This window comes from Acinonyx jubatus, chromosome C1 (assembly GCF_027475565.1).
Source record: "Acinonyx jubatus isolate Ajub_Pintada_27869175 chromosome C1, VMU_Ajub_asm_v1.0, whole genome shotgun sequence".
NCBI classification, from domain to species: domain Eukaryota; kingdom Metazoa; phylum Chordata; class Mammalia; order Carnivora; family Felidae; genus Acinonyx; species Acinonyx jubatus.
In genome coordinates, this window is record NC_069381.1 from 65,315,420 (window position 1) to 65,340,829 (window position 25,410).

The 25,410-nt window shown below is 36.0% G+C and overlaps 1 long non-coding RNA gene across 2 annotated transcripts in view; it reads left to right on the top strand.

Moving 5' to 3' along the window:
- Positions 1–24,788, top strand: part of LOC128313904 (uncharacterized) — an 83,427-nt gene extending 58,639 nt beyond the window's left edge. The window contains exons 4-7 of one of the 2 annotated variants that reach the window (XR_008294992.1): positions 3,617–3,750; positions 6,265–6,346; positions 12,547–12,672; positions 20,651–24,788. This is a non-coding gene — a long non-coding RNA (uncharacterized LOC128313904). Of the gene's footprint in view, positions 1–3,616; positions 3,751–6,264; positions 6,347–12,546; positions 12,673–12,772; positions 15,432–20,650 lie in introns of those variants that run through there. The other variant, XR_008294995.1, reaches the window with a different exon arrangement.
- The last annotated feature ends 622 nt before the right edge of the window (positions 24,789–25,410 follow it).

Consider the following 25,410-nt stretch of genomic DNA (forward strand, 5'->3'; position numbering starts at 1 on the left):
AGTTTGACTCACAGATGCTTCCACGTTGGTAGGGGCCTGTGGTGAAATTCATGGATGTTTTACAAATAACAAATCCATTGCCATTCCAGCTGTGCGTTCTCAAGCTGCAGATAATGGTGGAGGGTCCTTATGCCAAGTGCCCCAGAACTAAAACAGAATGGCTTGTATAACACAGAGCCCGTGCCGGATAATAACTTTTCCTCAAGAGTCAGATCATTCATCTGTCAATATTGAAAGCCAAGGTTCTCATTTAACATCATAGTGAAATGGCAGACTACCTGGGATGCAAATAGGAACCTTTTCCTTTACTTGAGTTTCTGCCTTACCCTTCGTATTTATCAGGAGTGATTCCTGAATATTTAAATATACAGAGATCCCCAGTCCTCTCTAGGCTCATCCCTTGGCAATTTGTTAAGGCTTAGGGTCTCAGCATAGATTTTCTTCACTGAATAAAGCTGTGTGGAAACGTGGACTATGCCAGTTAAGTGAGTCCGGCAAGAAATAACCAAGCAGTATGAAAACCATTATAATGTTAAGGTTCTGGCGGCAATTTTGAATTATTCATTACCCTTCCCCCCTTTACCCAGCCGACATATGGTGCTGTGTGGGTGTTACTTTTATTAAGAACCGGAAAATTTTACTAAAATACAAAGCTTGCTTTTGGTTTTAAATCCTTTGCAAATATCTAATCTAACTTTAAAAATATGCCTAGTACATTATCAAAAGTTTAAGATATCTCATTGCTATATATCATTAGGAAATTTTGGATTATTTCTTCTATAGAAAGGCAAGAAAAAGAAGAAGTTGGGTATCTGGAAAGGTTGGGTTGAGTCAGTGACTTGTAAAGCAAAATGCTTCTACAAAATATCATTAATTTTGAAAGACTAATGTTTATGTTCATTCTCATGAAGAATATTCAAATGCGACAAACTATAAAGGTGATGATGGCTTTTAAATGCCATGAATAATTTTAAGAGCATATCCTATTGTTTCCTGCAAGTGAACTTGCAAAAATTTATTTCTTGTTGAAGCATTTATTCCTTTAGTTTTACCCATGTACTTACAGGTGTGTTAATCAATGGATGTTATTACATGTATCCAGGAAGGCGATTCAATCATTTGAGGGTGACTTATTTTACTTGGGGTTAATTTGTAGGCAGCTCTGGAGCTATATGGCTTTAAGGAGTTACTGAAGGTGACAAAATGAAAATTAACAGCTTTAGCCCTGTATGGCTATGTTACATAGCTGAAATGGAACAAAGTGGAAATAAGAGGTTATTGCAATCCCCAAGATGGACTTGGCTTGAGGCATGTCAATGTGCTTTGGGTTTTAGTGTCACTGCTGGCGGCTACTTTTATGCAAGCAGATCACAGAAAACCTGTGAACCTAAAACATGTGAGTAAAATGATTTTCCTGGAAGGAATTGTTGATGATTGGCTGCATCTGGCAATTAATTATGCATTAGCATTTTAAAGTGCAAGTGCTTTGCCCATTTCAGGAGAGATATAGATATAAATACCGATGATATAGATATAGGTATATAGATTAGATATACATATAGATATAGATACAGATGTAATTTGTCTCTCACTGTCATTTTGTAGTTATTCCCCATTTTACAGTTGAGGACGTTTGTGGTTCAGAAGAGTTAAGGGACCTACTTACATTCCTTGTTTCTTCTCAGGCATAGAAATAGAATGATGAATGTAAGGGCCATTGCGATGATCCAAGCTAGAAGCAACGAGACCTTGAGCAATGAGTGTGTTGCAGAAGACAAAAGATAGTGCCCACATTAAAAAAAAAAAATGCAAGCTTTGGGATTGATTGGAGGAGTGGAGTGGAATTAAGGATGAAAAAGACTGATATTTCAAGTCATTGACTATGGTTATAGAAACATAGGGAACTTTTTTAGCTTAACTGTTTGCTTTGGGATGAATTAGACTTACGGAGGAATTGCAAAATAGTGCCGAGTTTCTGTATCCCTTCACTTCGCTTCCTGTAATTAACATCTCACATAGTGCATTATCAAAATTAAGAAATTTTTATTGTTGCAATACTACTAAGGAAACTATAAATACCATTCACAAATGTACATAAGAGATAATCACAGTTAATTATTTGAATAAGTATTTATCCCCATTTTATTATTTTTGTTTGCATTAAAATAAAACACGAACGAATGCTTAGCAGACTGTAGACATAAGACATCAGTTTGCTATTGATTGGATCTTACCGAGGAACACTCCATTTTTAAAATCTGAAGTCATTATGGAGAGAATACCACGGTGACTCATTTTCTGGTCCTGTGATCTGATGTATTCAGCTTATTACATTTGATTGCAATGTTGGATACTGTGACCAGTACAGCTCTGCTCAAGTCCATCTTTTCAAAAAGTTTGACAATTCGTCATCTGCCTGGCGAATGCAGTGGTGTTCCAGTTTCCCTACGAGGATGTTGTTAGGGGGTCTAGAGGTCAGCTGAGCCTCCATGGCACACCCACAAGCAAAGAGCCTGAAGGAGGTGGTGTTTATATAACTGGTCACCATTAGAATTTACATCCTTCTCCTCCATAGTAATGGGAAGAAGAGCCTCCACCCTACATGGCATCAATAAAATGAAACAAAGTGGTGGAAGTAGGTGCTAAGAAGTGGCTCATGTTTTCCCCGCCCCTGGTGTCATTAAGGCCCACGGGAGAGCTGAACTTCCATGTCCAGCAGGCAATGGTGAGATACCATGAGAAAGTGGTTTGAAGTAGGGTGGGCCACACTCCTGATTTGACACACAGCTCCCCCATCTCCAGCTTGGTTGCTGAGCACCCGCCTCAGGAGGCACCAGGAGGTAGTGGGGGCAAGACTGGTTGACACTCCACTCGCCCCGCTTCCCCTCTCCTTGTTTCTGGTGGTGGGGGTGATGGTGGGGAGGGCCAGTAAAGAGTTGAGCTTCTCCAAATCGTACCAAGAAAGCACGTTTTGGGCTTGAGTCCTTCACTTCCCACTTCCTTGGTGACAGCTGAGATCAGGGGAAAGCTGATCTACCCCTCTGCCCAGAGGTAATGAGGTTGTGTGAACGGATGTCCTATATTTAATGGGAACGTAGGGCAGGGTCAAGGGGAGGCTAACCTTACACTCTAGCTGTCTGCAATGAGCAGTGGGAGTCAGCGCCCCGCTGGCACGGGAGGAATGCCAACCAGGCATGTGAGAAGATGGTTATACACACCCAACTGGCCTAGTGTGACACCTCACCTGGGGACTGCCTACTAAAGAAAGTTAAATAAGATTCACAGTCTCATAGCGTAATATCAAATGTATCTAGTCAATAGTAAAACTATAACTGTTCTTCATAGTAAGAACGAGGAAAATCCCCCCATGAGAAAGCATAATCAACAGATGCCAACACGGAGATAAATCAGATGTTGATATTATCTGACAGGATTTTTAAAGCAGCCATTGAAAGATGCTTCAGCAAGCAATTACAAATCCTTATGAGCAAATGAAAAAATGTGAAAAATATCAGCCAAGACATCATCCCTAGGTATTTATTCAAGCATATATCCATAGGAAGGTTTGTTCAAGAATGTTTATAGCAGCTTTTTTATTTTTATTTTATTTTTGTAGGTTCAGATGTCCTACAACAAGTGAAAAGATAACAGATTTTGTAATATTCATACAAAGGAATACTGGTTAACAATAAAAGAGAACGAGCTATCGACGTGTGCAGTAACACAGGTGAATCAAATTGATGCAACCAAGTGAGTGAAAAAAGAGTACATATTGTATGACTACTTTCTTTTGAGAGAAAGAGAAAGAGAGACAGAGAATTTCTAGCAGACTCCATGCTCCACATGGAGCCTGACACAGGGCTCGATCCCACAACCCTGGAATCATGAGCTGAGTCAAGATCAAGAGTCAGATGCTAAACCGATTGGGCCAACCAGGCATCACTGTATTATTACTTTTATATAAGACTTTAGGAGATGCAAAGTAACATGTGGTGTCAAAAAGCAGGTTAGTGATTGCATGAGGACTGGAAGGGGCAGGAGATAGGAGGGAGTGGTAACAAAAGAGCAGGAAGAAACCTGGGTGCTGATATGCTGAACGTTCAGTATCTTGGTGGTTTCTCAGGAATATATATATATATATATATATATATATATTCCTCCATATATATATATATATATATATGGAGAGAGAGAGAGAGAGGGAGAGAGAGAGAGAGAGAGATTAAATTGTAACTTTAAGTATGCTCACTGTTTATTTCAAATTTACCTCAATAAAACTTTTTATTATGGAAACAACTCTGCAAACTTCTTGCTTTGGGTTACTTATAAGTAAAAAGAGAAAAAAAGAAAGAAAGGAAGTTGACCAGATTGTATGTTATTATCTCCCTGTACAGGTTAGAATCAGTAGGATCACTGAATCCTGCAAGGAAAAATTGCATATCAACATTGCAAAGGTCACAAGAAATATTATCTGTTAGGGAACCAGAGCACCTCCTTCTCTTCCTGTGGGTCACATGTGTCACACTGTGCCCCAGATAACATATCTATAATATTAACAAACAAGACAGTAATTTTATACTCTGTTACCATCTGCCATGTTAAATAGTGGGTGGATTGCATTAAAAGATGTGTTCTGGGCATCTGAAACATTGTATCCAAATAAGCACATGACTTCAGTTTAAGAGTTAAATTTTCCTTTTTGATAATTTAAAATATTACATGACAAAAAACATAAAACAACTATTAAACATGTAGAACATTTAGGATTTAAAATGTTGAAGGGAGAATACTTAGCATTTATTGAGGGTTTTCTTTGTGCTGAACGTCATATATATCATTTTATTTGTCTCACACAGAAATATAAAGTAGATAATATTATTGCTTACTGCAAAAAGCTGAGAACAAGACAGATGAATACTTCAGTCAAATTAATAGCGATAGATTAAAAAATTTTTTTCAAGGCCTTTTTTTTTTTTCAGAATTTATCTATCCTCCTCATAGATTTCCATTTTGTCAATAGTTTCTGGGAATGGTGCATATAAAGAAATATTTCACAGAATATATATGTATTTCAATATATGTATATTCCATAGTCAATTTAAATATTTATTTTATAATAATATCTGTGAATTTTCGTAATTTAACCACATTTAATATACACTCAAGCTTATCTAATCACCTCTCATATATAAAAAGTAAACTGATAGGTTTAATAGAAATTTTACCTATAATCCTGTCGAAAACATTTAAATGACTCAGAGGTTGAGCTGAAAACAAAACAAAAAGCAAAACCTCGCATATCTTCCTTTCATATTCCAAACATTTAACTTTATAAATAACAAAAATGTAGAGGATAAATAGGAAATCATGCAGATGGAAGGAAGCATCTAACTCCCTCTCTTCCTCCTTTCCTTTCTTTCCCTCTCTTTAAAACAAAAGCAAGTGGGGGGCCTGTGTGGCTCAGTCTGTTGAGCATGACATCTTCAGCCTAAGTGGTGATCTCATGGTTTCTGAGATTGTGAGTTTGAGACATGGAGCCCTCCGTCGGTCTCTCTATCAGAGCGAAGCCTGCTCGGGATCCTCTTTCTCTCTCCTCTCCTCCTCCAATTGCGCTCTCTCAAAAATAAATATAAAAAAAATAAAACACAAGCAAGTGGACAGGAGAGAAAAGGAAACCAATTCCTCAAAATCACCACAATTTCTGAGAAAGTCTGAAGGATCAAGATTAGTGTCTCATAAACCACAGTTCACATTTATGGAGATTCCTTTGAGATTCTCTTAATGTAGAAAAACACACTTTGGTTGGAATATTGTCTTTGTAGTGCTAAAACACAGGAAGTACCCCAAATCATTTTTGAAGCTTTTAAAGTTTTTATCTCAAAAATCAACTATTTAAAGCTATAAAAAATAAAAAGAAAACAAAAACCAAAACAAACAAATGAATACTAGCCCCAGGGAGATGAGAGTTTTTACAGTTCCTATAGTCTTCATGATAGCATTAGAAAGGTTTCATTATGAATGTTGGATTATGAAACTAAAACAAAACTAAAAACCTTATGGGTTCTTGTGGTGTCTGGATTTTCTCTTAAGTAGAAATTGGGATAGGAATGAAATATTTACTGTGAAACAAAACAGAAACAATAAAAAATATATTCTTTTTAACCAATTTGAATTTTGGAATTGTTTTAACCAAATTTGGTATTCCTTATTTCAGCTTTAATAAGCAATGAATATACAATGTGAAACTTTTATATTTGATTATAGGACACTATGGAAATATCAAACCCTAGAGAACAGAGTGAGAGGGTAAGAATGAGGAAGAAAAGATTCCTAGAGGAATTATCAGGTGATTCTTAAATAAGAGTTAGCTATGTTCCCTGAGGAGGAAAGGAATCCAAGTGCGGGGCGGCCGGTGGGGGGAAGGCACATGAAAGGGAAGGTATTTGTACGAATATTTGTGTAGCATGGTTGAAGGGGAGGACGAAAGTGGAGAATAGGGAGGACAACAAAAATATAGGACAATATTTTGAAGACAGTTAAATCGTTCGTTGAAAAGCTTTTGGCAGAACCTTAATTTGACCAGCTGTGTGTTTAGGGGGGAAATATCTATTTGAGGGACAGATTTGAGACAAAAAGACCAGACAAGTTCTGAAAATACTTCAAGACAGATTGAGTGCGTTGGGTTTTGCAAATAGAGAGGAGGAAAAGTGTTTAAGAAGCAGAATCTGCATAACCTGATGACTGTGGATAAGCAGAGGGAGAGAAGGGGGCAGTGTAGAATAATTCCCTGAATGACTGAGTATAAGTAGATAGACAGTCATGGCCCAGATTCTCAAGAAGGTTTTGGGGAGAGATGAAAAAGCTGAGTCTTGGACATTTTAAGTTTGATGTTCCTATATGAATATAAGCAAGTGTCTGGAAGGCCCTGAATATAGTTTATGGTATGATAGGAAATAGGATAAAAGGGGTGAAACAAGAAAACAAAATGAAGCAGATATATTCTTACTTTCATGCAATTACCAATCTATGGGAAAATACAGAGCAAGCAATTATGAAAATTAGTACAAGTGCCAAGCTATTGTTACAGAAGGAAGTGGGCTATGTAATAGAGGTTCTATTGGGTAGAGTTAACTTAGCCTGAGGCACGGGTCTCAGGACTCTTCACTGTAAAAGTTATACTGAATTTGGCCCTGGAAGTGAATGGAGGTTGACCAGGTGATGAAGGATATGGGGATAGCGTTGCACAGAAGTAGAAGAAACTTTGACATGTTGTGTACAAAATAAAGATGGATGGACTGACTAATCACTCTGGTCTCATAGAAACATGGACTAAGTTCTATGAACTAGTAGAAAACTTTGAGGGAATTCAAGAAGAAAGTGACATAATATAGAGGTTTAGAGCTCAAAAATATTAATTAACAGTCCAAAGTCATGTGTAGATGGGTGAGATTAGATTGCTAGAAAATATTTCCAGAACAATAAGGTAAGAATCCCTTTTTTTATGTGAAAAGGAGAGGGTTATCTAATTTGCTTTGAGATGTAATGCTATGAGATGATAAAATCCAAGAGGAATATCAATAATAAACATATTAAATATTAATATATAAACTATCAGTATTAATAACTACATGTGTTAATAGTAATAATTAATATTTATTGAATATAGAAAATTATGTTTAGATCTTGGTCCCATTATTTAATGATGATAACTTAGGTAAATTCTTTAAGCTGCTGAAGTTTAGTTATTTTGGGGCGCCTGGGTGGCTCAGTCGGTTGGGCGTCCGACCTCAGCTCAGGTCATGATCCCATAGTCTGTGAGTTCGAGTCCCGCATCGGGCTCTGTGGTGACAGCTCAGAGCCTGGAGCCTGCTTCAGATTCCGTGTTTGCCCCTCCCCTGCTCATGCTCTGTCTCTCTCTGTCTCAAAAATAAATAAAAACATTAAAAAAAATTTAAAGTTTAGTTATTTTTATTTTCAAAATGGGGATATTAAAAGTAGCTTTGCCATGTGGTTGTGTGAAGTTAAACTCATATATAATACTTAAAAAGTTCTTAGAAAGTGCCTGTTAACACAGGCAGTGCTCAGTATATGTTCTCTACTATTATTGTTAATATACACATATCCCTCAGAGAAGTTTACACATTAAACTATCATTCAATATCACCTTAATGTAAACCAGTGTATCAGATGACTTCCCACCCTGAAATAAGATGAGAAGCAGAATCTTATGTATTGCTAAGAAGATGGAGTTATTTAGCATTTGATTCCTGTGTTGTCACCTGACTCGGCACATTAGTCCCACCCAGTTCAGTGTTACAGTGAAATCCACACCATACATAGGCATGAAGAGCTTACACACGGAAGGAGTCTATATACCATGGAATCAAAGTTACTACCTGCTTCTCTGCAGCAGGGTACTTAACTTTTTTTTCTGGACATATCCTCATTGATACCTGAGAAAATCAAAGAGGGAGGGGTGGAGTTTAATATTTATCTAACTCAGAGTTCAGAAAGATTTAAAGAGACTAGAGTCCATGGAGTATATCCATAGAGCCTATTATTGGTCACATAGATATTTTTTCATATTTAATCTAGACAACAATCCCTAAAGGTGGATATTATCATCCTCAATTATTCCTAATGAATCAGTGTCTCAGAAAGGAAAAAAAGGAGTTTCCCAGTATCACACCACTTAATTATTCCAGATATTGGATTTAAATCCAGTTTCTAAGGCCTCCTAGTAAAGTGCACATGTATACCTTTCATGTCTGGTTTCTTCTGGTTCCCATGCTGTCTAGTCTCCTTTTCCATGCCACATTAACATATACCTGATGCTGTCTTGATTCTTAATCCCTCCCAGGAGTACTACCACCATTAGAGTGTGTTTATGTGCATGTGTGGGGCGGGGAGGCGGGTGGTAAGGGGCAGGCTTTACCAAAGTTCAAAGGTTTGCAGGTGTTTCAATAAAGTATGCTAAAATGATACCATTTTCAAATGTTCCTCAGCCATTTCCCCAACCAGCAACTTGTCACTAATGTGCCTTGACTTGGTTCCTGGCTCTTCTTTTTCAGTCTCACTTTTCAGCACCTTCCCTGGTCCTGATTTTCCAAAGTTTTTACCAACAGGGCAATTCAGCTTTGATTTTTCTTTTTCTTCTCTCTCCCCACCCCCAGAATATTGAAGCCATGTCCATCATGGTTTTTTAGAAAAGTTATATTCTCAAGAGGGATTTGTCTTTTTCTCTTTCAGACATATATAAAGCATTTAACTGAGCACAGAATAAGAGCTTGATTCTCTGTAGCTTTAAAAATTGCAGGGAAGGAGCTTAAGAATATTGACTACCCTAGTAATGTGTAATTCCAATCCTTCTACCCCTACCTCAACCACTTTTTCTCCTACATAAGAATACATGAAAAAGTGACAGTGACCTTGTTATAGGGAAAAGTTTTAAGGGGCTCTAATTTACTCTTTAAAAAGTTAATTATGTGAAAAATTGAAGGTAGTCTTTTGGGCACTTTCTCAAGAGATTAGAATATCTGATACTTGAATAAGTACTTTGAAGTGTAAAGACAATTTTCACATCTATTGCCATCTGTGAACTTTAGCCATTATTATCTCCAGTTGATTTTAATGCCAAGGTAGAATGAGGTGCTCATGATTGAACAGCTGGTAAGCAATGGAGAAGGGTCAGGACCCGTGCCTCTGCCTCCGGGTTAGGTATTCTTTCTTCCCCATAATGTGGACCCAGTCAATGTTGGATGAAGTAGATTGTTGCAAGTTTTCAATAAAATAATTTGTAGAAGTGTATAGCATAGTCTTTAACCCAAGAAGAATTTAATATATGATATTTTGACTCCATTTCTGTGAGGCTCTGTATTTAAAGGGTAAGATTGATGTTGTGTTGACTACATACATGGGTGTTTGAGAAAACTGCTGCTAACTGATTGATCAAAAGCTGGACTCAACGTTTCAAATTTTCAAGGGATTACCATGAGGAAAGTTTGTAAAGAAAGATTGTCACCCTTAGAAACAAAACAGATGTTTAACAGCACTTTCAGCACAAAGCCAGAAGGAAAAAGGGAGAAAAGCAAAAGGGAAAGGAGGCAGACAGTCAGGGAGACAAAGGAAGGGCCAGGGAATCTTTTGGACAGGATATGGGAGCAAGAGGAATAAGACTGAAGGTATGAATGCTGAAGTTAACAGGGATATTCAGCAGACAAATGAGGCCACGTGGAACACTTGTTAGGTAAATGTAAACAAAAGGAAGCGTAGACAGTTGCGAGGCTCTTGATCCATATTTACCTTGTGCTCTCTGTTGTATCCAGTATCTGCTTTCCCTCTATGGCTCCACAGATAATGTGGCGTGATTACCATGGGTAATTCATTATCTATACTTCAGTAACTTCTGAGATAGTTTTGAGAAGTGACCTTCCAAGTGGAACTGATTTTAAAACAATTTAAATCTCCTAGGATTCCACTTTTCAACAGTCACAAATACTTAGAGGTTTCATCTGTTATTCTATAAATTCATTGCAACCCAACCTTTCCCTTCCAAGAGAGTTCCTAAACACTGACACTCTACAGTAATGACTACTTATGAAATTCTGATTGAGAGATAAAATTGCCATCAGAAGCGCACTACTTGGTTACCAGACTTAAGGGTATTTAAAATGTTTTCATTTATGTTGCTCACCCAACCAAATACATTCGCATGGGTTCTAGAAAGACTCTCTGTAGCTGAAAGAATACCCAGGCAGGGTTTTGCTGCTAATAAAATATGTAGGGAATATCCCAGAAAGACTAACATTAAAGAGGTATAAAATGTAGGCTTTTCTAATACAATGACCTAATATGTTCCTATTACAAGTCTTCCTATTATTTAAACAGCTGAACTGGCAGCTTTAAGACCCTTTAAAAGTTAATAGTGGAATTTCAGTGAGACTCTTAAGTCCATATGTGTTTTAATGGATGTTTTAATTACAGAATTTTATACTTGTTCTTATATGTGTCTAGAATTATATGTTTATAACTGATCATATAAGTTACATTATTGTAAATCCTTATGTTTAACTTTTTGTGATTGAAATAGCATTGTATTTCACCTTTGTTATTTTTCAGGATGTCTGTAATCTTTCCAGTTGTACAATATACAATATTTTCACAGCTTTCTGAACTCACATAAAAAGAGTCCTTCCGAACACTATGAGGAAAGTGACTTGCCAACAAATCGTTTTAAATTAAAATGGTTACTTCTCTTTCTTTTATGGACTCATGCTTTCCTTTTAGTGTATTTTGGCTCGAAAGAGAAAAGAAAGAAATCTATTTTAGAAATGCCTCAGCCACTTTATCTGAGTTTCTCAGCAAATATTCCTGTGATATCTACTGAGCATAAAGCTATGTTTTCAGATCCTATTGACTTTAACAAAGTTGTTTTAGATTAGTTACAGTTTCTGAACTTTTCATTTTCTAATTTTGTTTTTTTAGGGTTAGATTTAAATAGCATACATAATCATACTATTAGAGGTATATGAAAAATCTACAAGTAATTTTTTTTATTTTTCCCTCTCTCTCCCTTTCTTCCTTCCTTTCTCCCTTCTTTCCTTCCTCTACTCCTTTCTTCCTTTCTGCTTAGCTTAAAATAACAGTTAATAACATCAACCCTATTATCTGAAGTTTTATTTATCCAAATATCTGCAGTTTGAATCAGGCACTTAATGGCACCATCTCCGATCAATCTCCGGAAAACCTGAACCCTGTAACTGCCACAGAATAATAGATAAAAAAGGGAATTTTAGCGTCAAAAACTGTAAAACAAATATTCCTTTTGAAAAGATAGGCTCAATCTATGAATTCTGATTATGATGCTTATTATGAAAGGCATTTAATAAGCCATGATCTGGTGTCAATGTAATTATAGGCATCATGCATCGGAAAAGCTGTGGTAAAAAGCCTTTTCAAGTATTCTAACTACATAAAAACAAGTATTGTAAGTGCATGTGGTCAGTTGCTGTATTTTGAAACTGTACAAAATGCATTGTAACATATGTATGAAATACAAACTATGTCTTTTTAATCATATAGGTCAAGGGCTATAAACAATCTCTTATATAAGGAGAAACCAAAAGCTGTGATGATGAAGTACTTACATGTTTGAAACTTCATTTTACAGTATGAAACTGTGAAAAATTAAGAATATGTCCAAATTACCTTAAGTAAACTTGAAATCTAGTAATTGAGATTTAAGGCTTGATACACTTGAAGCCAGAGATGCATCTAGTTGGATTTATCATCCTCCAACGGAAAAAAAATTTTAAAAGAAACAACTCAGACTTCCAATCACGAACATGCCAGCAATAATGATAATTCCACAGAGATCACTGGGCTCTGGGTTCCATTTCCCGAGAAATGATGTAACTGTTACACATCAGTGTGCCAAGGAAAAGCAGTCAGTGGAGGGGTCTGGGAGATGTTGATGAAGAAGGTGCTGACTTAAACCTTATCAGCTTCTAAAGATTGTTTGGCCTGTTGTTCTGGTTCCTTCCTCAGGAAGCTGAGATGTGCATGGCTGCTTCTTAGATGAGTCATCACCAAACTGTGTTGTCCTGTGGTAAGGAAGAAGCCTATGTCAGGAAATCTGGGACATTCAATGACACTCTTGCATGTCTATGGCTGGTAAGCACAGTTGATTCGGTTCTATACATAATGAGGCTGAGGTCAGGGGCTTGAGCCCCATATAGGCCAGTTAACTTTTTTTTTTTTTTTTCCTGTACAGTGATCACAGACTGCATACTGAACCATGGCCAGCCAGGTGTCTTACACGTATAAACCACTCATAAGAGGCTGGAAAAGTTACTATATTCACAATAATAAAAAAATTCCTCTTAGTTCTGGAAAAACAACTCAAGCACATTTGTCATCACTTTGTTAGCACCAATTTCATTTATTAGGTCAACCTGATCAGGCTGCTTAGAAAATTAAAGTCATTTTTCAAATGGAATTATCATTTCAATAAAATAAATATTCTTAAAATCATGCTGTTAAACTTGTTCTCAAAATAGTGACTTGTGGCCCTAAATTTCAGGGAAAGTTATGATAATAACTAATGCTTTCTCCACCTAAACTGCTCCTTTAAATTGGATACAATTAATTACTAAAAGACTAAAATATTGACATCAAAACCACTGATAACCATTAGAAATAGTTGAGACACCCCTGGCAGGATTGCAATGCTGGTAAAATTCCATTATTGAAATGTACTAAAATGTTGGATTTATCTCAGGTGAGATTATGTAGTAGACACATGTTATGTAAATAATGCTTGTATTTTACTTTGGGACATCACTCCTTCACTCTTAGTCCACGTCTTTATGTAGGATGACTTCACTTCTGAAATCTAGGAGAAGCCACAGGATTCATGCCTGGCCATTGAAGTACCACCAGTAACGTTTTTTGAGAATTACTGGAAAAGAGGGATTTTCCACTGCCTTGGTTACTAAGTAGCAGCATGGAATTTGGGAACTTCCGGGGCCACTAGAAAGAAAGTACCTACCTGACAATGAAGGTAACATGGAGCAAAGAAAGCATGGCCATGGTGGGGGACAGATAGGGTGGGGCAAAAACAAAAACAAAAGAGTCCTGATGAGTTTTGAGTCCCTGAATACAACCATACCTGAAGGTAAACTGTAGGACTTCAGGGTTTTATGAAGTCAGTAATTCCTATTCTCTTTTTGTGCTTGACTCTATTTGATTATAATTCTACAACTTTCCAACTTCAAATAGCTAATTAATAGAAATAAGAATTCAGAACTTTTAGCTAATCTAATAGATGTTTATTGAACTCCTACTTAGGGCTTTAGACTTAATCGCTCAGCTCTGATTTTATATAATCTAATAGAATACTGTTTTCATGTTCTATATGATGTAAATTATAGTGATGCATAAAAAAAGTGTGCGTTTGTAAAAAATGTTACATTTGTTTAAATAGGATAAAAAGTAACATCTCCAGGCAAAAGGAACATGCACATTAGTTTTCCTTCTGTTCTTGCAACAATAGGTGTGTCATTTTTGTTTACAAACCTAAAATGCTAATAAAGGCAAATCGGTTTCTTAAAATTAAAATGTAAAATTACACATGAATATTGAAATGATGCGGCTGGAGAGCTGGATGCTTTGTAGAAAAGATCTTTTGTAGCATTTAGTAGCATTTAGTCTGCCATGTCAGCCAAGCTTGAATGAAGCAGCAAGTTCAGCGAACTCAGTCACATGCAATATCATCTTTTGCAACCATATTACGTATCATCACTGATACCTTTTATATTCTACTGATGTTTATTATGTTGCATGAATGGATTGGATAGTTCATAGAGACAGAGGGTCACACTGTAGAATAACATTCTTATTTAAAAACAAATAACAACATAATGTCCTCAGTGTGGTTAAATCACACAATGTCAACATTATCTGTAAATTATAATGGCTCACTAATGTTGAAGACATCAGGATGAGATATCAAAGCCATCTCACATTTGAACCAGGAATACAACTATTCTCATTAAGAAGCATTAACATCCAAATAACTTTGAAAAAAGAAGCATCCATTCTAGTTTCTCTCCCCTTTCTACACTGACTTTCTAAAACACATCAAATTTGTTGAAATTCACAAAAAATTTGAGAGATGAGGTACAGAGCAAAAGGGTGAATGCCTTAGAAAAAAAGTGGGAATTGAGCATACTTTTGATATTGCCCTTTGCATTGTTATTCTTTCCTCAATTTCTCCTATGAATGAGAACTCTTAATAGAAAATAAAGTGACTTTTTTTGTCTCTTCCTTCCATCTTTCACATTATGACATTATGTCACATTTCCTTTCAAACTTTCCCTGTCAACTTGAATAGTTAGTAATTCAGAAGGTTCTTTTATGTGACTGCTGGTGGGGGGAGTGAGGTCATAATTCAGATGTTATGTTTTCCTTTGGGTCAGTGCACAAATTTCTTTCCTATCTAACAAACAAATGATGACTCTAGATCAGAAGGATCAAGATCAAACTCAAACACCCTAAATGGATGGGTTTCCTTTTTCATCTAACAAAAGAGGAAATGCCACTTCCCCACCCCTTCCTCTGAAAATGCATGGCCCACTCCTTTCCTCCCGGGAGCTGGAGAATAGGGGGACAGAACAGATAGCTCATCTATTTGGTCGTGGTGTTTTATGCACCTAAATTAACATGCTTCTTGGGCTCACTGATAACCCTTCAAGGAAGATGTAAATCTATTTCCTCAAGGTCCTAATCGGGAGTTTTTTGTCTAGAATAAATCTGGAAGTCCTAATGACAAGAAGAAATTCCTCCTGTACAAACAAATAAAACACTACCACAACAACAAAATCTTAGAAATAGAATGAACTTGTGTCCAATTATCAAGACAAAAAAAATGTGTTTGTGTTTGTGTGTGTGCGTGTGTGTGTGTGTGTGTGAGAGAGAGAGAGAGAGAGGGAAACAGAGAGAGAGAGAGAGAGAGAGAGAGAGAGAGAGAGAGAGAAAGTCTTGATTCTTTGTATCTCTTGATAGATGGATGACGTTTGCCTAGGACAACCATCATGGTATTATAAAACTGTCTCAACAGTATCATATATTGCTAACTTCTTGTTTCTTTTTGTTTAGACACAGTAATAATTAGCTTAAATACAAACTCTAGTCCTCATGTTGAATTTTCTCTGCTTTGTTTCAGGATAGTATGAGCATGACTGTAAGAATGACAGCTCATTATTTCATGTGAATGCCTTCTTATTTCTTTAAACACCAACCATCATCCCCACAAAAATAAAAACTAAACTACACTGAAAGCAATTCAATGAACAAAGGGTAGACATCTCTGATGCACGGTTTAGAAATAGAAACCAATTTGAAATTAGGCAAATCTGAAGTTGGCTCATAGTTTCTCCATTTATTGAACGTGTGAAGCTCTTCATTTCTAAGAAGGAAGAAAAGACACCATGGGTATTCAATGAAGTGCAGTTATTAAACCCTGTGGCTCATATTGCACATATGCAAAATATGTTAGTTCTTTCCAATTTAATTTGAAAAGATTTTTGAAAGTCTCCTTCATGCCAGACACAAAGCTGAGCCGTGTGGATAAGATGGGTGGGAATGTGGTCCACTCTGAGTGACAGGTCTCTGCAGAGCCTGACCAGGAGGGCACCACCAGCTACCTGGACACAACAGCCCGCTCTTTCTCAAAGCCCTCTTTCTCTTCTAAGTGAAGACTTTCCTCAAGCCTCTGTCCTCTACCCTAGTCTCTCTCACATTTTTTCCTTCTCTGGTAAACTTATTCATTCTAATCTCAGCTCTGTGAAGCTAATTTCCAAACCCAAACTGGAGTTTTCTCCAACTCTCAAAACCAACTCCATGAGATTACAGATCTGTAATTGGAAATATAGAAATAGGAATTCATCTTCTTTTCTGCCCAGAGCAGTTCCTTCTGATATTGAGGTTTTTGTTAATGACTATCGCTTGCAGGCCACTCTCCCAATTAGGAGGTTATAAGAAGTGAGAGAAGTATGGTGCAGTGATTAAGAGCAAGGTTTATGGGGGAAGGCTGCCCAGGTCCAACCCAGCTCTGTCATTGGAATCATAAAGTGCCTTAACACCTTAACCTCATGTTGCTGCTGTACAGATGAAATTTTATAGTTAATAATACTGTGTCGTATATTTGAAAGTGGCTAAGAGAGTGGATCTTAAAAGTCTCATTGCATACAAAAATTAAGACCGTTTATGGTGATGGGTGTTATTACGATGCGCATTTTGCAACACATACAAATATTTAATCATTATGCTCTACACCTGAAACTATACGATGGTAACTGTCAAGTATATCTCAATAAAAATAAGAACATTTTATAACATGTGTACGGTTCTTAGGATAGTGCGTGGCATATGGCTAGCACTGTAAAGGTAGTTTATATTGCAGCAAACGCTTTTATTTGCTGCTGTATAAGTATACACTCAGGATTTGTGCCAGGATGGAATTAGGCTCCTTTCCCCTGTGTTTCCGCCTGTTCGATCACCTGATAATCATGAAACTCTAATCATCACTCTCCAAAATCTACCAATCTGCTGACAACTATTTCTAATAGATAGATAAAGCTTTTTCTTCTTTACCCTTAACATATTTAATAATTTCTGTGCTTTCTGCTTCATAGTAACACTGTATGCTAATCTTATCCATTTTAATTAGTAAGATATTAAAATCAATAAACTCTTCTTTACCCACTTTTGAATCATCAAAATATATATTTTTTGAATCTTCAGAACAAAAGATCCTTCACTGCAGGGATTGGATTGTAAAATTACTTTGGACTGAATGAAAAATATTACTCTACAAAATGTTAGAATGGAATCACATGTCACTAAGTTGTATACTGGATGTCCTGCAATTTCTTTCAGTTGTAGCTGCATAATTTATATGAAAAAAAAGCTATTTGGGATTTTACTATGTTATTGTGAGCAAATTCCACTTACCTGAGAACGTATTGTGAATGGACACAATGAATAATTGAGGTAAAGTCCCAGGGCACTCATGTGGAGGAGTTGATGAATTACTTAACCCATGAATTTTACAGCCCTCCCCCCCCCCCCCCCCAGAATAAGACTACTAATAACAACTGGTGACTGGACTTTATTGATTAAGGAATTTAAGTGCATATTTAGGAGAGAGATCTTAAGATGACTGATGTTCTTTGCTTGGTGTGACCTTTATAATGTGAAGTTTTTTCTTCTTAAAAGTTAATACAGGATTGTTAGGGCAGGGGACATTGCAGGATATGTTCTGCACTCAGTGTAACATTAGGAAGGATGACAGAGTCACCGATAGGAGGAGACAGAGGCATGAACCCAAATCTGGCAGAGAAACAACTCTTCTGGGGTTGGGACATAGGGTATGAGCACTAAGCTTTCACTAACACTTCCACTTGGGCTTGTATGTCATAAGAGATCTTAGTAGGCAAATTGGGAGGAAAAAGCTACTGATTTTGTAGTCTACTGAACTTCCTTCTCAGTTTCCAACCGTTCCTTATCCTATGTTGGAAGCATGTGGTGTTTTCTGCCTGGGGCCACAGCTAAGTTCTCCATTTATTATTTCACTAATTCCTTTTCCCAATATATTTTAAGCATCCACATCGTTCATACATAACAGTAGGTACTAGGGGTAGAATGATTAATGAGATAGGGTCCCTGCCCTCACAGACTTAGAGACAGGATTAATTTTAATTAATTAATTAAAGACAAGATTAATTTCAATACTCTGAGATAGTCTCCCTCCTATTTCCAAAGTAATTATACTTTTCATTCATCCAGAAATGTGAAAACTGACAAGTCTTGCTTTATGAGTGAGATTCATGGTTCTGCAGATGTTGTGCTGGCCTTTAGCTCTAGACTTCACGAATATTGTTTAGTTTTGTTGGATTTTGGAAAATGTCTTATATCGTCTCATTTTCCATTAACGGTTTTTAAACCCGATAGCTTCTGCAAACCAATAATATCATGTCAGCATTCAAATATTTACTCAAAAACTCTATTTAATCACAAGAGCACTGAATCGTTTATTTTTCTTCTACTTTGAGTGTATCTCGGGATCTACCTGTGAAAATGAGATCTTGGTGCAAGCACTGGCAAATTTTTTTTTCTTAAATTTTTTTTTTCAACATTTATTTATTTCTGGGACAGAGAAAGACAGAGCATGAACGGGGGAGGGGCAGAGAGAGAGGGAGACACAGAATCTGAAACAGGCTCCAGGCTCTGAGTCATCAGCCCAGAGCCTGATGCGGGGCTCAAACTCACGGACCGCGAGATCGTGACCTGGCTGAAGTCGGGCGCTTAACCGACTGCGCCACCCAGGCGCCCCAGCACTGGCAAATTTTGAAAGCATATTTAGTCTCACCTTTTGTGGAGATGCCCCTCCTTTCATAAAAGGCAGCTGTTTGGGTACAGGAACTGATTATTCTTGAAGTGATTCTTAATAGCTTCCTAGTTATTTTGCTGACATTTGTCAAAGGCTATACAAATTTAGCTTTCTTGGAACAGGGATGGAAGAAATGTTATAATAGTAGATTTCCTGAAAGCACCATGGAATTTATCTTGATGCTATAATGGACACTTGGTAGCCACAGATGTGGTCACACAAATCTTTTGTACCAATGATTCAATCTGTATCTTTGTTTGAGCAATAATATCCAGAAATCCAGAAGATGAAGCAGAGAAGTTATACTTCAACAAAATGGAAGAAGCAGAAAAAATCAAAAGTATAGTTGCTGAGCTGTTTAGAGGGAAGTTGAAAAAAACGCCTAGCCTTATTTACCACACCGTCAAAACAAACAGTTGAAAAAGACCATAATTAGCCAAAATAGTCATGTCTGATACAGTATCTGCACAGTGTAATGTAAGTAGCATAAAAATTAAAGTGGAACAGAATCAGGTTTAAATTCCTGTTTTGCCGTAGCGCTACTTTTGTGGGACCTTACTTACCAACCTTCACTTTCCTCAGCTGTAAAGTTAGACTATATAATACTTACTTGTTACAAGACTTAAGTAAAACTAAGTATGTAATATATGGATCATAGCATCAAATGCACTCGATAAACAAATGTAGTCATCCCTCTCCCAACAAAGGAAAAAGAAAAAAATACATATACACCAATTATAAAGAAAATTTTCCAAAATATTTTTTTTTCTATTGAGATAAGTACAATTGTTGTTTGTGAAGAAATAGTTTTTAAAAACTCTGCCAAATAATTGAGGAGAATGGTCTTGCTAATTCATTTCTAACTCTGTTCACAATTGGATATCTGAGCAGCAACATGACATTTATTCTATCTTCCTCCGCATTGGAATAAGCACACTTTAAAATGTATCCTATTGATCAGGAATTGTCTTGACTCCCATGAGCAATCTTTTCACAGCTGTGTCTATGTAAGTAAGCAACACAAAGAATTATGAGATTCCTTTAGTTATTAGAGTACATGCAAGAGTTCCCTGGCTTCCATTTTGAACTAATATGCATCAATGGTGGATACAGGAAGAGCATCCAGGTTAAATATAGCTGTCTGTTAAACAGCTCTCCTGAAGAATTGAACACTTGTGGTTAATGGTGACCCTCCCTGCACTTTGCTATTGGGTGTGAATTTCAGTGAAATGTCATATCCAATAAGATCTCCCTGGGGAAATCAGTTCTGAACATTGGAACTCTGCCCTCAGCTAGATGGGGCCATGTTTACAGATACACTCTATCAAGGCTCTCCCAATGGTAACCCCTATTTGATAAAGTTGAAGAGATATGTCCTTAGATTGCTCAGTCTAGAGAGCAAAAGAAGAAAATTATAGTCTGTATTTGTTATATTGGGGAAAAGTACACATATGTGCCTCATGTCATGCAATCCTGGCAAGAAATCTTTTACAAAGGCTTCACTAGAGATATATAAATATATGTCTATTCACATTTGTCATGTTAGAATAGTTTTGAAATTGCATCATGTACCTCTGGGTTGAAGAATCATTATTGGAATCTTCATGACGGTAAGTGTTTATATAGCCCTTACTATATGACAGACACTGAATATACAAAGCTCTTTACAAATGTTAATTCATTTAATTCTCTCTCCAGCTTTATGATCAGTTTCATCAATTATGAAGGAAATGTCAGCTGGGACCCAGAGGAGGAGCCATCTCAAGGTCATTGAACAAGTGTGGTTCCGCCTTGTCCTTAATTGTTTTTCTACATCAAACCATCTTTTCAAAAAGTGACTTGATTCTAAAGTTGAAAATAAAAATGTTAAATAAAACCTTCTCCTAATTTAGCAGAAAAATGTTGTACCCAGAAAGTTCCTTTTGTATTTATTCCACTATTTTATCAGACATGTTGAAAGACCAGATAGCTGGGTTTTTTAGCGGGGGAGAATTAGAGAAACGGCATATTTGTCACCTTCCTAGTTACATACAGTTTGCAGATTGGTTGCCAACATTTTAAATCTTCCCCAAATTACTTAATAGTAAAGAAGGAATTTTATCGAATATTAGGACATGGCAGCATCTGTAGACACAGTGTTGTTGTTGTTTTTTTTTTTTTTTTCTGTTCAGGACATAGTGATTCAGTTTGTTTCCCATATATACATGAAATAACGGATCACATAGGTGGGAACTTAACCCAGAAGTGCTATAAGAAAATACACTGTCAACTAATAGAAAATATGTCTGCAATCCTTGAAGGATGTGATGACAGACTGGAAGCATTTCTGTGGACATAGCAGTATCTATTTATTCTATTTTAATAATAGAACAGGGTCTTTTGGCTTAGAGTACACTTTAAGAGGTAAGGAGAGAATATATTTTGGAAAGAGAATGGATGTGAATGTTTTCAGAGAACATGAAGAAAGAGAAAATGACTCGCAATGTGACAAAGCAGGTATGGGAGAATTTTAGACAGTATCAACCAAAGGTTAGCGTCTCTCAAAGTCTTTCTACCGGGACACAGATCCAAATACATGTTTTATGTTGTAATTTTGAGTTTGATGAAGGTCAGAGCTATGTTGTAGCCATGGTCTACAATGCTAAAATGACATCTCTATTATTTTCATCCTCATGTTACCTTTGAAAAATATTCTTGCAAATACCTAAAAGTCATACATGTCATCTACATTTTTTTCATTTTTAAATACTTATTTCTCCCTAACATTTTAGGCATTCTGGTCTCCTGCTCCTTATGCCATTCTGAGACTCCCCACACCAGAACCAATTTTTGGTTTTACTTTATTTCCTCTGATGGGAATATTTTTATGCATTTTTTATGTTGGAAATTGTAATTCATTTTCACTTCCATTAACGATTTTCAGAGAATTAATTTAGGGTCTGTTCCTAGGTGGGACTTTCAACTGGTCTTTGCAGTTAATTTGAGTTATTTTTTTTTCTTGCAAAATTGGGATTTCCCTTTTAAAAGATAAAATGTAGTAACAGAACTGGGGGGAAAGCGAGTTTCACTGAAGATGTGTTCCTGTTTGTGCATACACTTCAGGACAGTATTTCAAATATTGCATTTCTAAGCATATTTCATATTTTTAAGGAATTGTTCTTTCTAATAAATAAAAGATTAATTCATTTAATTTTACTGTTGTATGTACATGTTTCGGAACCAGTTTTTTTGTCATTCTAAATCTTTCTGCTTTCCAACAAATTACATGCCATGGAGTATAATTTCTGTTTCTGCCGTATACCACATCATCCCACACTGACATATCACTGCAATGAAAGGTAAACCTTACAAAAGCATGCTAATTTAAAGATGCAATGAATGTTTTATAGACTCTTAAGTGTTTTCTGTTCTGGTTTTCATATAAAAATTATATAAATGAAGGAAATAATTTTTGAATACTTGGCTTACAATTTTTATCTTTATGTGTATAAATGTTCCTTTTTTATTTTTTCTTTCAGTGGTTAGAGAATAACTTCTCCAAATGCACAACCTTATTATTCTTATTTACTTATTATTTACTATTTACTATTATTATTATTTATTATTATTATAGTAAAAAAGATATGCTTAAAATACAACATGATTATTACATAGTTTGATCTCCATGATAAATATGCAGCAGGTAATTAAGTATAATAAAAATAATTTTGGAGAATTTTAAAAGGCAATTTCCATACAAATTTGATGGTCCATTTAATTTAAGGAGCTGTGGGTTATGAGAAGTTCCATCATGTATGACACAGGGCCATAGAATATTGACCAGTTTGAACAATAATAATGGTAAAAGGTGAAAGAATTTGATTCCGAAGAAAGAGTGGCCATAATAATAGTATCAGGATGAGTAAATTCAAACCAAGTTATTTTCTTAAATCTTACCTACAATTCATTTTTTTAAAAGTTTATTTATTTAAGTAATCTCTGTGCTCACCATGGTGCTTGAACTCATGACCCTGAGGTCAAAAGCTGCACGTTCTACCAACTGAGGCACTCACGAGCCCCTACAATTCATTTTTAAATTCATTTATTTAACAATCATTATTGAACCCCTGCTAGGTTTTAAACACTGTGCTAAGAGACAAAGTGCTAACTAGAACAAACACATTATCTGCCCTCATAGAACTTATAACCTGGACTACTATAATTTCTGAGCCATGATATTTCTGGACTTCCTAAATACCTATAAATTCACTGTGCTAGAGTGCATCAGGGAAATAAAAATGTTCCTGGGACAATTTAATTAAAGCTGGGAAAGTAGAGAGCCAAGATTTATGAGCAGAAACACAATGTGCCAATGCATATTCTGGAAGACTCCGTAAGTCTAAAATCAGCCATCTCTGGGACAAGCAAACGCAGAGTAATTTCCACAGGACCTATGTGTTAGGAGCTTCTGATATTATCTTAAAACAACAGTCATAATTTGAAGAGGCAGCTGAAAGAAAAGAGAGTAGTTGAATAATCTGACATAAAAAAAAAAGGAAAGAACAACAAGAATAAAGCTCTAAAACTTGTAGACAACCAGTTCATAACTATCCATTTCACTCCTTTATGCATGTGCATCAGAAAGAGTATAACACTACTAGGTATTTACCCAAGGGATACAGGCGTGCTGTTTCGAAGGGGTACATGCACCCCAATGTTTATAGCAATGCTACTGACAGTAGCCAAAGTATGGAAAGAACCCAAATGTCCATCGATGGATGAATGGATAAAGAAGATGTGGTATGTATACATAATGGAGTAATACTCAGCAATCAAAAAGAATGAAATCTTGCTATTTGCAACTATGTGGATGTAATTAGAAGGTATGACGCTAAGCAAAATTAGTCAGAGAAAATTAGGTATCATATGATTTCACTCATGTGAGGAATTTAAGATATAAAACAGATGAACATAAGGGAAGGGAAGCAAAAATAATATAAAAACTGGGAGGGGGACAAAACATAACAGACACTTAAATATAGAGAACAGAGGGTTGCTGGAGGGGTTGTGGGAGGGGGGATGGGCTAAGTGGGTAAGGGGAATAAAAGAATCTACTCCTGAAACCATCGTTGCACTATATGTGAATTAACTTGGATGTAAATTAAAAAAAATTTAAATAAAAAAAAAAAAGAAGATGAACTTGGGAAAAAAAAGAAAGAGTGTAACAGTTCAGAGATGCTCTTTTACAATGATTTAACTTTGTTGTTGTAATCGTTTAGAATGATGCTTTGGCCATAGTAGCCAAAATCAAACACAAGAAATGTGACTGACTCAGAGTAGTGGTTCTTAACTGGATGTACAATTCCTTAGAGGTCCTTTGAGAAGTGTGTTAGGACATTTTGATGTTACGGTAAGTGGAAAGACACTGCTATCATTTGGTAGGTAATTGTCAGGGATGCCAGATGCTCTGGATATGTATGGAAAAGTCCTGTAAAATGACTGGTTGAATGTCCCTGTCTGACTTTCTTTAATGCCCTCTGAGTATCCATGTATGTGAAAGACCTGTTTATAAATAACCAAGCCTGGTAAAATCAAGTGTTTTTATGAATAGTTTTTGTCACAGATTTTTCCAGTATTGCAAGTGTTGTTTAAACTGAGGAAAGATTGTACTTTGTTTTGCTAAGAATTATGCCAAGAGTGATTCACTGTTTCTCAAAATCACATCACTTATGGCATTGTGTTTCTCTGGTTTTTGAGGCAACAATACAACAAAATGAATTGATTTGGATTTTCATCTGTAGCATTTGAAGTGATGAGAACTATAGGAAGGAGCATTTACTTATTCTATTGTGGTTGCTTGCATAGTCATGTCTAAAATTTACATATTGAATGTATATTTTGTTATAAATTAATTTACTTTTCTTCACTGATATACTTAATGATTGATGTTTTTGAATTGTGTGCTGATAGATGATATTAACTGTGAATTTTTTATTGGGAGAATTAAAGTGACATTATAAAAATATTTGTCATATAAGAGAAGTATTGAATTGACCAGATAGAGAACCAATGGCCTGTAGTCTTGCTAGTTCTGGATAATAGAAGTTTCTAAGAACAATTCTGTCTGTAACATATTTTTTTTCTGCAGCATCATATGTTCCAGACTGTTCTTGTCTCTAATTTTCAGTTGTGTGTTTGTGTGTGTGTGTGTGTGTATTTCCAATGATAAAAGTCAGTGAGGCAATTACTTGAAGATTTCAATAATTTAATTTATTGTATTCACTAGTTGTTTTGACTTTGTTGTCTTTAAAAATAAATGGATAAAAATACCAAAATACATTAGATAAAATATAGAACATTTTATTGATTGATATATTCTTAATCTTTTAGATAATTTAAGAACACCATTAGATACTTAGGTTTGTTGACTAGTTCCATCAGGAAATGATGATGCCAGGAAAATCAGAAACCTGATTATT